This window comes from Corylus avellana, chromosome ca7 (genome assembly GCF_901000735.1).
Source record: "Corylus avellana chromosome ca7, CavTom2PMs-1.0".
In the NCBI taxonomy this organism is placed as follows: domain Eukaryota; kingdom Viridiplantae; phylum Streptophyta; class Magnoliopsida; order Fagales; family Betulaceae; genus Corylus; species Corylus avellana.
Genome location: NC_081547.1, coordinates 25,162,509 through 25,176,222, shown reverse-complemented (window position 1 = coordinate 25,176,222; position 13,714 = coordinate 25,162,509). Strand labels below are relative to the sequence as shown.

At 33.8% G+C, this 13,714-nt stretch overlaps 1 pseudogene; it reads right to left on the bottom strand.

Annotated features, from left to right (window-relative positions):
- Positions 1-3,043: 3,043 nt before the first annotated feature.
- On the bottom strand, positions 3,044-13,714 carry LOC132188052 (probable LRR receptor-like serine/threonine-protein kinase At3g47570; annotated as a pseudogene).

The following is a 13,714-nucleotide window of genomic DNA, read 5'->3' as shown; positions in this document are numbered from 1 at the left end:
AGATTGCAAAAGTTTTTTTCATTATTAGGGTGATTGAGATTCAGTCTTTCATGTCAATGAAATTCTTTCGCTATTACGTGTTACGAATCTTGCTTAAGAGAAGAAATTTATGATTATCATTTTAATGATAGAGATCAAATTCAAAAATCATATCTAAAACAAGGATTGTCCTAATAATTATTTAATATTTTTAATTAATTTTTGTCCTTTTTTTTTTAATTTTTTTTTTTTTTTTTATCTTGACCACTCTAATCAAAATTCTGACATTGCACTACATATCGTGGTAGGAAAATAATCCTCTCCATTTCAAAATCCCTCTATTTTCTCCATTTAGTGCATTTTGAAGGGTAGTGTTGTCTACAAGTTTTAATGATGGTAATGCATTAAATGCAATACCCTTTGAAATGCACTAAATGGAGGAAATTGAGGGATTTTGAAATGGAGAGGATCCTTTTCTGTTGCATCATGTTCAAACATTCATTCATGTCATGATGCAGTTTGGCCATCCTCCATATAATTAATTTTTTCATATTTTTTTTTTTTAAAAAAAATTATATGTAAACTGTGTTGATGAGGTATATCATTATTATCAAATCAATCATTTCATAAGCTTTTATCTACGAACATTTTGACGAGGAGTAAACGCCCTAATCAAACCGGAGTTCTTGAGGGATCATTTGTTGTCTTTGTTTTTTTTCTTGTTTAATGAGAGAGAGAGAAGAGGGAGAGCCGTGGAATGTATTTCATTTAAACAAATAAATTACTCTTTTGCTATGCTTAGACAAACAAATAAAAAAAAGACACTTATAAGACTTGCTTCAAAAAAGTTAATTAGGATAGATTTTGATTCAGAAAGAATCTGGGCGGAAGATAATATGAGAATATCATGGGATGGGCCTGGTGTAGACAAATTCATCCTGACATATTTATTAACAATGAAACGGAAGGGCAAAATGCAATGAGCTTATTATTGACATGCAATATCACTTGATACTTTTAAATGTACGCTGCTCTGTACATTTAAAATCCAATCATTCATTCATTCAACGAGACACACTATAAAACATAGAAGAAGAAAAAAAGCTGCTTCAACTACGTACCTTCATAAATATTGTCAATATAAGCAACATAATGTTCTAAAAACATAACCATATTTTGAAAGCACTATTAAACATAAAAATAAAACATTTGGTCAATACATCATGGATATTTAGTACTCCACTAGAGCAACCATCTATCCAAATAGCCATCCAAGACTCATCCTCATCCTCATTGTCAGCATGATTGTTACCTGCCCAAATCCCAATCATAATGAGTTCAATTCAATAATAGGAAGAAGAAGAAAAAAAAATGACAGGAGCATCAATTATAACAACAACAAAAAATATCATGAAAAATAGATATATATGTGATAAGAATTCTGAATTTTGGGTTGTGTAAATCATGACATACCAAAGTATGTATAGTCCATACCCAATTCATCCATATAATAAGTTGCTTTCCCACAAACAATTTTCATAATTTGTATCCTCCATCCACCACCCAACAAGCAAATTAGCTACACAATAATTAACGCAATTCACACCAAACTAAAGATTATAATAGACCAAAGATTGCAATTCAAAAACCAGCTAATGACTCGAGTTATTATACACCAATGATAACCAAGGAGAGCTGGTCGTAGCTAATAAGATCTTGACAGTTAGGCTGGGACTATTCATTGTTGGTAATGCTATTCTACAAGTTAGACAATTGAAGCTTTTGATGCTGTGAATTCAAAACTCAGGACCACCATGGTAATATATGAAAAGCAATTTTCAAGCCGCAGGACTCTTTAGTAATTTTTTTTATTTATAGAAAAAGGGCAAGCCGAAGAGACCAATTATGGTTATCGTACTTGGGCATAACCATAGTAGCACTTACCCACTAAGAGCCACATAAGAGAGGTCTAGACGGTGGAAATTGAATGCGCTCCTTTAAGTCCGACTTGAACTATAACCTGATCTAGCACCACTAGAGTATCAATGAAAACTAAGGTGATTTACAATAATTAGACATATAGATTCTCAAAAATTTGGAATTTTTAGTAATTTGACTCATAAGGCATGATGTCTGCTAACAAATAAGTAGTCTATTTTATTTTATTTTTTTTAAAAAAAATATGTTTGTTCTGATGAGTCTAATAGTAATCCTGCCATTGGATGTCACGATATAATATGTGCTCTTTCATATCTTTTTAGTCTTTTTCCATTAAGAAATTTGACTAATTCTAAATTAAGTCTAAAGTTTTACCACAATCTCCCTTGTGTCAAGATGATTTGGAAACGAATTTGCCACACCAAACGGGTTGTCTACCCATAGCTACCATAATACACTAATATCCTAGCCTTTTATTTTATGTTTGTTTTGAAAAAGCACCAATAAATATTTCACATTTACGACGCTTTTGTTTAAATGAAGCTAATTTACGAGATTTAATAGCGTCCATAAAAAGCACCGAAAAATACCTCTTATATCGGCGTTTATTTTGGGCATTAGAAATAAAAAATACAAAATTTACTCTGGTAAAAGCCCTATTTCTAGTGGTGCAATCAATTTTGACAAATTAAACTCCAATCATGAAAGTTACCAAATTTAGTTTATTCAAACCTTAACTTTATAATTTTTTCAATTAACAACCATCAAATACAAAATAACTAAATTGATATTACAAATGGATAGAACACCTCGAGAAACATACTTTTATATGACCAATGGAAGAAAAACATGAAAAGAAGCCAATATTATGTAAAAGAATTACCTCTTCACATGTAAAAGAAAAAACCATGAAAATCCAATAGTGAGTCCACTAATCTATAAATTACCACTAGGCAAAAATGAAATTAGCAATACCAACAAAAATAAATAAGGGAGATCATTTATTAGTATAAGAGAATGAAAGATGCAATGAGCTTGTTATTGGCATTAATTGGTACCATTAGATGCCTCATCCATTTGCTTAACCAAACTATAATTATCTCTAAATTACTGATATTACCTATTGATATTATGGTCTAATTTTAATTCGACCACTTCCATGTCTTCTAGTTTCAAGAAGTTTCTTCTTGATCAAAAGAAGCTTAGTTCCTACATCTTTAATGTTCATCTGTTCTTTGGGATCTTCAACAGAACAAGCAACTCCAGTCCCAAATATCAAAATCAAGCAATCATGGATTTCACTTCTTCTAGTGCTGCTGTTATTATGAGAATCATTCATGCTTATATCTTCTTCGATTCCTTGAAAAAGAATTGTATTTGCAATCTCAACCACTCGTTCAGGCAAAGTTTCTTGGACAAAGGAATGTAGATTTAGAGTGCCTTGGAACATTTCATTTGTGGGTCTTTTTCCAGTAAACATTTCTAAAAGGAGGATCCCATAGCCATATACATCGCCACAGGAAGAGACCTTATTTTCCATACCATACTCTGAAATATATATATATATATATATATATATATATATATATATATATATATATATATATATATATATATATATATAATTTGATTAATTGTAATGTGACTATATAATTAACACCTATATACTAAGAAAACAATTATGTTATGATACTCTGTATTTGATGACACCAGCAAATAAAATTGTATAGTGCCAAGTTTTTATGAATAAAAGGCATAATAAATTTGTCTTATCCTCTTCGAACTTAGAAATGTTATTAAAAAAAAAAAAAGAATTAATTGAGGAATTATAAAGAGTGTCTTCACCTGGAGGAGTGCAACCAATTGTTCCTCTAACGCCAATAGAGCTTGACTAGTTGGTTGAAGAGTTATGGTTGGCTTCAGAAGAGAATCTTTCTAACCCAAAGTCTCCAACATGTCCAACCATTTCATCATTGAGAAGAACATTGCTCGACTTTAGGTCACAATGGAGGATTAGTGTCTAACAATGATAGTGGAGATATTCCAATGCACTCGCAACATCAATGACGATATTCAATCTTTGATAAAGATTCAGATTCTTCTGCTCCTAGTGTGCCACATCTTCTTTAGCAGCTGGATGCAACCAATCCTCAAGGCTCCCATTGACCATGAGTTCATAAACTAGAGCCTTGAAATTATTACCTTGATAATCAACACTTGAACAAACAGTAAGTATCTTTACAAGATTCCGATGCCTAGTGCCTCTTAGGGCCTCACACTCAGCAAGAAAACTCTTGGAAGCTCCACGACGCAGAAGGTTGAGCACCTTGACAGCAATTGTCGTTCTGCCCTCATCGATGATTCCTTTATATACATATCCAAAACTACCCATACCAAGCAAATTAGCAGAGGAGAACCCATCAGTGGCTTTTAGGAGACTTTGGTATGACAAATTCAAAAGTAAATTTCCTGAAGAACTTCAATTAGTTTCTTCTCTTTTCTTTCTTAACCAACAAACATACAAAAAAGAAAGCATAGAAATTACTCCTAGAAGCCCGCAAGCTATGGAGATAATTAATTGTAACATTCCACCCCAATGACACACAATATTGTCCGCTTTTGGCTCTCCTCGAATTAGACTTCACAGGAGGTCATCCATCCTAGTACTACTCCAGCAGAAGCACGCTTAACTGCGGAGTTCTGATGGGATCATGACCATCACGGCTTTAAAACGCATTGTTTGGGATTAGAGATACACAGCAGCAGCATAGCAGAGCCCTTCCCACAACAATATTGTCCTCTTTGGCGCCTACCAAGGAGTCGATCCCACGACCTCCTGGCATCCCTCAAGGCTTTGTTCCTCCCTAGCCACCACTAGGCTAGGAGAACACGTTGTTGTCATTAAGGGTGTAGTATATATTTAAGCATATCCTCATCTCCATACCCAGGCGATGTGGGATGTCACAATCACCCCTTCTTAGGACCCAGCGTCCTCGCTGGCGACCCTCATGGGATTAGCCCATTCTTGGCGTTCGCCCCAGTGAGCGCCCGCTAGCGACCTTCATGGGCTTGTGCACACTCCCTCCATCTCAGGCTGGGCAATGGCTCTGATACCATATGTAACATCCCACCCCGATGACACATAATATTGTCCGCTTTTGGCTCCCATCGAATCAGACTTCCCAGGAGGTCACCCATCTTGGTACTACTCTAACAGAAGCACGCTTAACTGCGGAGTTGGACAAAGGAATGTAGACGAATCAGGGTGCCTTGGAACATGTCTAATAGCAGGATTCGATAACTATACACATCATCACGACACCTCATTTTCCGTACGATACTCTGCATGCAACGTGTCGGGGAAAAGCAAAAATCAATAATCTCACATTCCTTTGTCCCAATAGAGATTTGGGTAGGGCTTTAGAGTTTTTTGGATCCTTCTCACCTCTTGTTGCATGGTTTGTAAATTATTATGTTTGCGGAACTTTGCTTACTTTAACCGTGTTTTTTTGTGGTACCAATTCTTTTGATGGCATGAATCATCTATTTGACTCGTAATTCCTCAAAATACAATATGCAAGAAGATCAAATACTGCAATGGGGTGGAGTGGGTTGGGCCTCAACCTCACCTTTTTTAAATAATTAGGGACGGGCATCATCAAACCCGTGGCCATAACCCATACTAAGTTGGGCTTACTGGCCCATGACCAGCGACAAAAATAATTGATGCAACCAACCCCAATTAGCATTACGGTTTAGTCAAGTCTATGCAATTAAAGAAAAAGAGATAGGTAAGGCTGGGCAAAGCACAAAACAAACACTACCCACCACTGGGCTCCCTAAACCCGCTTCAGCACCTGGGTCCTTACTTGAAGAAGAGGCCTCCCAAGCCCATTTGTTAAAAGCCCACTTAAAACTGGACTTTAGATGAAACAAGCGTTTCATATGCTGGAGAGCCTCGTCTTTTTGCTTTTTAACCGCAGCATTGACTTTCTCCTTCAAAAATGGGTTTTGACTTTGACTAGAGGATATTAACACGAGATGGGCCTCTGAACCCTCCAACCCAATAGAATTCAAACCCTCATCAACATGGGCTTATATATATATATATATATATATATATATATATATAGGATAGGATACTTTTCTTTTTTAAGTGAAATTGAAAAGAACTATTTTATAGTTTAGATTAGATTTACATAATACTTTTTATTTATTTATTTATTTATTTTTTACGAATTTTAAATGACATGGCAACATATAACCGTTAGATGTTGTGAAATCTAATCTAAACTATAAAATAGTTAATCTTCATTTCACTTAAAATGAAGATGATTCTATTCCAAGCGAAACAATGTTGGAGTCATGCATTAAACAATTATATTAGAAATTTAAGATTTTTTGGCAGCAGTTACTTCATGCAAAAAATGCCATTTCCTTTTCATGACCCTTCATAAAATTGAATAATTATTAATAATAGGCCTTACTTGCAAATAAATTTTGAATTTTCTTGAAGTAGAATGCAATATTTTCCCTGATGAGGGTTGTTTTTTTTGGATATCTTTGAGACCCTCTATGGCTAACACAATATGACCTACTGGTATTTGCATAGGACAATGCTAAAGACTTCGTATCAGGTGAAGGGTGAAACTTGAAAGTGCTTATACATAGACAACAATGCTATTAGTTTTAAATTTATCAATTTCTTATATAATCCCAGCAGAATTTTGAGTATAATTGCAGATGGCTGCCATAAATTCCACTGCACATCTCGTTCAGTCAAAGAAAAGCTCAAAGTTAGCAGTCAAAACAGGCTCGATGCAGATGAAGTTTTTCTTCAACCTAATTTCTTAAACTAATATATGCTTTTAGAGCATGTGATTTTCATGTACATTTTTTATCACATACTTTAACAAAATATGTCAATTTAATAGATTAGATTGTAGATATTGCACTAGTCCGTTACACGTTTGCTCCATTCATTCATTCAAAAAACAAAGAAAAAAAAAAGGGTTTTTTCAGTGATGCCATGTTCTTAAAGTATAAAGTAAAAGACAAGTATGTTGCCCTGTGCAATTGCTTCAACACTTAAGAAGGAAAGAAAAAGTAAAACTTTCACAGATAGTACTGAAAAAACGTAAAGTGAGAATAACTTCATTATTGTGGTTGCCGGTTAATTTTCATGGATATCGATTGAAATTAACTTCCACCTAAAATTTTAACTATGTCCCCCACGGAGATTGATTGCATTTTACTTTCTTCTGGAACATTATTTTGCCTGCCACAATTAAGAACTAGATATGGCGGAAGTAATTAAAAAAAAAAAAAAAAAAAAAAAACTTTTATAAGGACTTCAAAAAATACTTTAGATTTTCTTTAGAAATTATCTCAAATGAAGACTTGTGATGAACTCCACATTAAGCAGAGGAACAGAGGGCGGTGACTTTCAATGGTTTTTAGTGGGGATTAGGAATTTAGCGAAAAATTTGATTCTTTCTCGCATCAAGGTTCATTTGAATGCCTTGAAGAAGTATACATACGGTAAACATATAGTTTCTCGAGTTGAGAAGCTCATCACAGCTGGAGGTGAGGAACCTTAACCTTTTCCCTGAGAAATCTCAGATTTCTTCTGTCAGCCAGCCAGTTCAGTAAATATCAAGACTGTTAATAAGGCGCATAGGGTTCTCGGTCTCCTTCTCTTCTTGAGGTATATATCACAATTTAGAACAAGACGTTTTTCCTCCGCCGCCACTGCCACCACCACCGAACACTTTGTACAGCTAACATGGATTTGATCAAGCTATTTATCTGGAGTCCTTATATTCTAGGAGACTATAGGAATAAGAAAACACTATTGTAAGTAAACACAAAAAATAGGAATAAGAAAATTTTCCTACAATATTGACAGCAGAGACTCCAAAATCCAAAGAGGCGCCATCTTAGGAAGTCGAGATCAAAGAGACGGCATAATATAATTGCCTAGCCTTTCGAGATTACTTGTATAAAGCTTCATAGTTTGTATAGCAAAATTAGTTGTAAATGGTAAATCGCAATGTCAAGAGAGAGGATATTAATTAGTCTATATTAGGTTTGAGTCTTTGTTACATACATATGTTAATAAATTGCAATTTTCTTGAGATAAATAATTTTGCTTTCTTTTGGCTGTCGTGTTGTTTCTTGTGATCATAATTGATAAAGATCATTTAACTTGTAGTTCCTAGTTGATATTTTATAATAAAGCGCTATTGAAAGATGGGCGAAGTTTTTCTCCAAATTTTGTTGAAAAAATTCTTCAAACCCAAATTAATAAATTGGCACGTGTTTAAAATGCATATAAAAAATAAAAATGCGTGTGAGAATTTATATGCATTTTGGACAAATTAGTTTAATATGCTAGGTTAGAAGAATTTCTTTCAAACCCAATTAGGCTTGGAAAGATAATTAAATAAACTAATGAGGAAGCTGCATAAAATCCAATGACAATTACTCAAAATGAAATATGCAAGAAGATCAAATACTTTAATGGACCGGAGTGGGTTGGGCCTCGGCCTCACCATTTTTAATAATTAGGGACGGGCATAATCATACCCGAGGCCAGAGCCCAGGCTAAGCTGGGCTTGCTGGCCCATGACCAGTGCTAGCTGCAATTTGAAAGTGAAAATAATTGATGCAAGCAACCCCAACTAGCTATTCAAGTCTATGCAATTGAAGAATAAGTAAAAGGCAAGGCTAGGCGAAGCACAAAACAAACACTACCCATCACTGGGCCCTCTAAACCCGCTTCCGCACCCGGGTTTTTGCTTGAAGAAGAGGCATCTCAAGCCCTTTTTGCTCAACTTGAGATATTTACAAACTCTTTTTTGAGTGTTAAGGCCAGAAATTTATGATGAATTTGCATAGGTAAATAATTACTTATAAAATTATTTCCTTGCAGAAAATCACAGTGCATATTTGGGAAACGAAGTATCTTTGGGATAACAAATTTGTTATTGCTCTTCCAAATTGCAACATTCTTTACTTTATATTCTATCTTTGTTAATTTCTTTCCTATCTAGTCCTTTGAATGCGATGGGGGCTCTTCATTAGCATCCATTTTTCGAAGGAAGTGCATTCCACCTGCAACTACAGATTGTAGCTTCGGTATCTATAAGGATACTAAGGCTATATGGCTTATATCCTAATAAATTAAAGTTTCCTAAGACATACATACATCTTTTCTTTCTTTGACTAGGAGAAAAAATAACTTCTTCATTTCCTGTTTGAAAATGATAGATTTTTGCACTTTTTACCTCTTCCTTTTTATTTTTGAGGTGAGTTGTTCCTGGCATAATTGCGATTTTCATTGCAATAGCTTCTTTATTAGAACTACTGCTTTAGGCTCCTTCATCATTCTTAGGAATATTAAAGCTTAGCTTTACAAATTTTTCCCATTCATCTTTTTCTTGATGAGGAAAATCTTTTATCCACTTATCAACCGTATTATCTAAAAAATATAGATTTTTTTTTATTTTATTTTTTTTTTTTTTCGGGATGCTTGAAGGGATGTTGTGTCTTTATTTTGATCTTTTGTTAGATCACTTAGAAGCCACTGTCGTGGGACTTCTAAATCTTTCCAGTCTATTAGTCTAGGACTAATTTCTGTGTCAAATGGTCTAGCTTCAAATATTTCTACAGAAATTTTGTCTAAATATTTTGTAGATGTCTGGGTTAGTCTTGTTAATTCATGGATTGTTTTCCAGTGAATTGATAGATCATGAGAGCTTTCTTTCATGTCTATACCTAACTGTGTCTTCCAGATTAGGATCATTGATAGAGATAAAATAATTTGGCTTAGTGTTAAACCATACTACTCCATTGAAAAGATTTGATTGAACTCCACCAATTATTGCTTTAAGAGGGTCGTTAAACCTTTTGTCTAAGATCAGACCACGGCTAAGACGGGAGTATCTATTCCTTGTCTAAAAAGTGTCGTAATTTCCATTTGAATTAGGCCTATATGGATATATCTAATTTAAGGATATTTCTTTTTTCCATCTAGCTACCTTAGCTTTATCAAACAAAGTGATATCTATCTTTCCTTCATTTGATAGTTTTGCTGTGGTGTTTCCACATAATTGTTCAAGGACTCTTGCTGAGAAAATTTTGAATTTTGACAACCTATAGATCTCTTCCTTTTTTATTTCTTGTTTCTTTTTTAATTCTTCAATTTGTTCTTCAGTGAAGCTTATTTCTTCTCCAACAACATCTTTTGAGTCTTAGATTTTCTTTATGATGTTTACCGTACAAAATACTCATATTTATAGGATAATTAAGATAGGTGAAAATAAAAATAAGTATGGTAATCAAATCATTACAACCAGTGTTAATAACTAATTATCTTATAAGGAATATATACCTATTATAAAACCATATATTCAAACAATATGTCTCGCATACATCTTTCTATTTCAATACTAGAATGTAGAAACCTTTGTCTAATGATTATAAATTCCCTAAAAAGAAGAAGAAGAAGAAGAAGAAGAAGAAGAGTCAATCTAAGAAGGAATTTCTCTTGAAATTTCATATTTAATTTCAATAAAGTATATCTAAAGTGTTATTTGATATAATATAGATTGAACTAGCTAGTTGTTTTCTTGCTCCCTTCCCCTGTTCCGTAGTTGAAACAGGGCATTGCCTATGTTATAATAAAATATAGATTAAACTATTATTTCAATTCTTCAAATTTTCTTATAGAATCCAATTCTATACTCAGAAGTTCAGTTATATCAATTTAACCTTTTTAACTATTAAATTCACAAATGAGCTCCTTGTACGTAAAGAAATACCATGAAATCAGCAATGCTAACCAAAATGAAGAAACAAGAAGATCATTTCAAGAAACCGACAAGTAATCTCGTCTTAATAATGCAACGAAAGGGAAAAATGCAATGAGCTTCTAATTGACACTTTTAAGAGCTACATCAAACTATAATTGTCACACCAATATTACCTGTAGATCTTATGTTTTACATTTAATTAATTCGACCGCCTCCATGTGTACCAGTTTCAAGAAGTTTTTTTCTGATCAAATGAAACTCAGTTGCAACTTCTCTAATGTCTATCCGTTTTTTTCTGGTTGTTCAAAGGAACAAGCAATTTCAACCGCAAAAATAAAAAATCAAGCTCTCCTAGATTATGCTTCTTCTAGTGTTGTTGTTATTATGAAAATCATTCATTGTTGTATCTTCTTTTCCTGGGAAAATAATTGGATCCGAAATCTCGACCACTCGCTCAGTAAAAGTTTTTTGGACAAAGGAATGTAGATTTAGAGTGTCTTAGAACATGTCTTTTTCCGGTAAACATTTATAATAGCAGGATTCCAAAACTGTATTTTGCTCTATGCATTTAAAATCCAATCATTCATTCCTTCAACAAAACACTATAAAAATAGAAGAGAAAAAAAGTTACTTCAACTACCTTTATAAATATTGTCAATATAAACTACATAATATTCTAAAAACATAACCATATTTTGAAAACACTATTAAACATAAAAATAAAACAAAAGATAAGCATCCAAACATTTGTTCAATACATCATGTCGAAATATCCATGAGAATACTCCACTACAGCAGCCATTTGTCCAAATTGTCATCCTTGTCTTCAGATTCACCCTCATCCTCATTGTTAGCATAATTGTAACCTGCCCAATCATAATATGTTCAATTCAATTCAAAAATAGGAAGAAAAAAAAATGACAGGACTCCAGGAGCATCAATTATAACAACAACAAAAAATAGAAATATATATATAAAATATGGATTTTTAATTCTGGAATTGTGTAAATCATGAGCTACCAAAATATGTGTAGTCCATACCCAATTCCTCCATATAATCAGTTGCTTTCCCACAAACAATTTCCATAATTTGTATCTTCAATTTGCTTAACCAAACTATAATTATCACTAAGTTACCAATATTACCTGTTGATATTATTGTCTACTCGTAATTCTACCAATTCCATGTCTTCTAGTTTCAAGAAGCTTTTTCTTGATCAAAAGAAGCTTAGTTCCCACATCTTTGATGCTCAAACGTTCTCTGGGCTGTTAAACAGAATAAGCAACTCCAATCCCAAATATCATAATCAAACATTCATGGATTTCACTACTTCTACATACTGTCGCTGTTTTTGTGAGAATTATTCATGGATATATCTTCTTCGCTTCCTTGAAAAAAAATTGGATCTGCAATCTCAATCACTCGTTCAGGCAAAGCTTCTTGGACAAAGGAATGTAGATTTAGAGTGTCTTGAAACATATCGTCTATTGGTCTTTTTCTAGTAAACATTCTAATAAGAGGATCCCATAGCTATATACATCACCATCGGAGGAGACCTCATTTCCCATACCATACTCTGCAATTCAACATATATATATATATATATATATATATATATATATATAATGATTAATTGTAATATGACTATATAATTAACACCTATATGCTAAGAAAGCAATTATGCTATGATACTCTCTATACGATGAAACCAGGAAATAAAATTGTACAATACCAAGTTTGTATGAATAAAAAGCATAATAAAATTGTCTTATCCTCTTCCAAAATTCCTCTATTATTGGTACTCCTCATTTTCTTTAGCAGTTGGATGCAACCAATCCTCAAGGCTCCCACTGAACATAAATTCATAAACTAGCGCCTTGAAATTATTACTTTGATAATCAACACTTGAACAAACTGTAAGAATCTTCACAAGATTTCGATGCCTGATGTTTCTCAAGGACTCGCACTCAGCAAGAAAGCTCTAGGAAGCTCCACGGTGCAGAAGGTTGAGCACCTTGACAGCAACTGTCATTTTGCCCTCATCAATGATTGCTTTATACACGGATCAAAACTACCCACACCAAGCAAATTAGCAGAGGCGAACCCATTAGTGGCTTTTAAGAGACTTTGGTAAGACAAATTCAAAAGCAAATTTCCAGAAGAACTTGAAGTAGTTTCTTTTCTTTTCTTTCTTAACCAACAAACATACAGAAAAGAAAGCGTAGTAAATACTCCTAGAAGCCCGCAAACTATGGAGATAATTAATTTCATGGATAAGGTCAATTTCATCTTCATGGACTCTTTGAAGTTACATTTTGACAACTGCATCTCAGGTATTCCCCCCACACAGTTGACTATTTCCCACAACTGAAGTTGCACTTGAGTTATTGAAAATGTCGTTTTTTGGCACTAGACCCTCAAAATTGTTGTAAGATAAATTCAAAAGATCCAACAAGTTGAAACCCGCAAAAATCTGGAATTTTCCTGACAAATTGTTTCGAGAAAGATCTAACTTCTAAAGTCCTCTCAAAGAACTAAAACTTGATGGAATGGTCCCTTGGAAGAAGTTTCCTTGCATGCCCAGAGTCTCCATCATAATACAACTGCCAATACTCTTTGAAATTTCACCAGATAACATGTTTTCTGACACATCCAATATACCCAGATTTTTCAAATTTCCAACTTCCATGGGAAGGGGACCCGTGAAGCGATTTCTGGGCAAACTGAGACCGCTTGACAAGGATGAGAGGCCAAAGATTTGTGGAGGTATGGTGCCACTGAGATTGTTATTAGAAAGATCTAATCCATTCAAAGATTGGCAGTTTCCTAGACCTGAAAGTATGCTTCCGTGAAGATCATTATCCCCTAAAGATAGTTGGAGTAACATACTCAGATTTTCAAGAGATTGCGAGATGTTGTCGGAGAGATTGTTGCTTTGAAGGAACATTGCTTGTAATCTTTGAAGTTTTCCAATATCCGG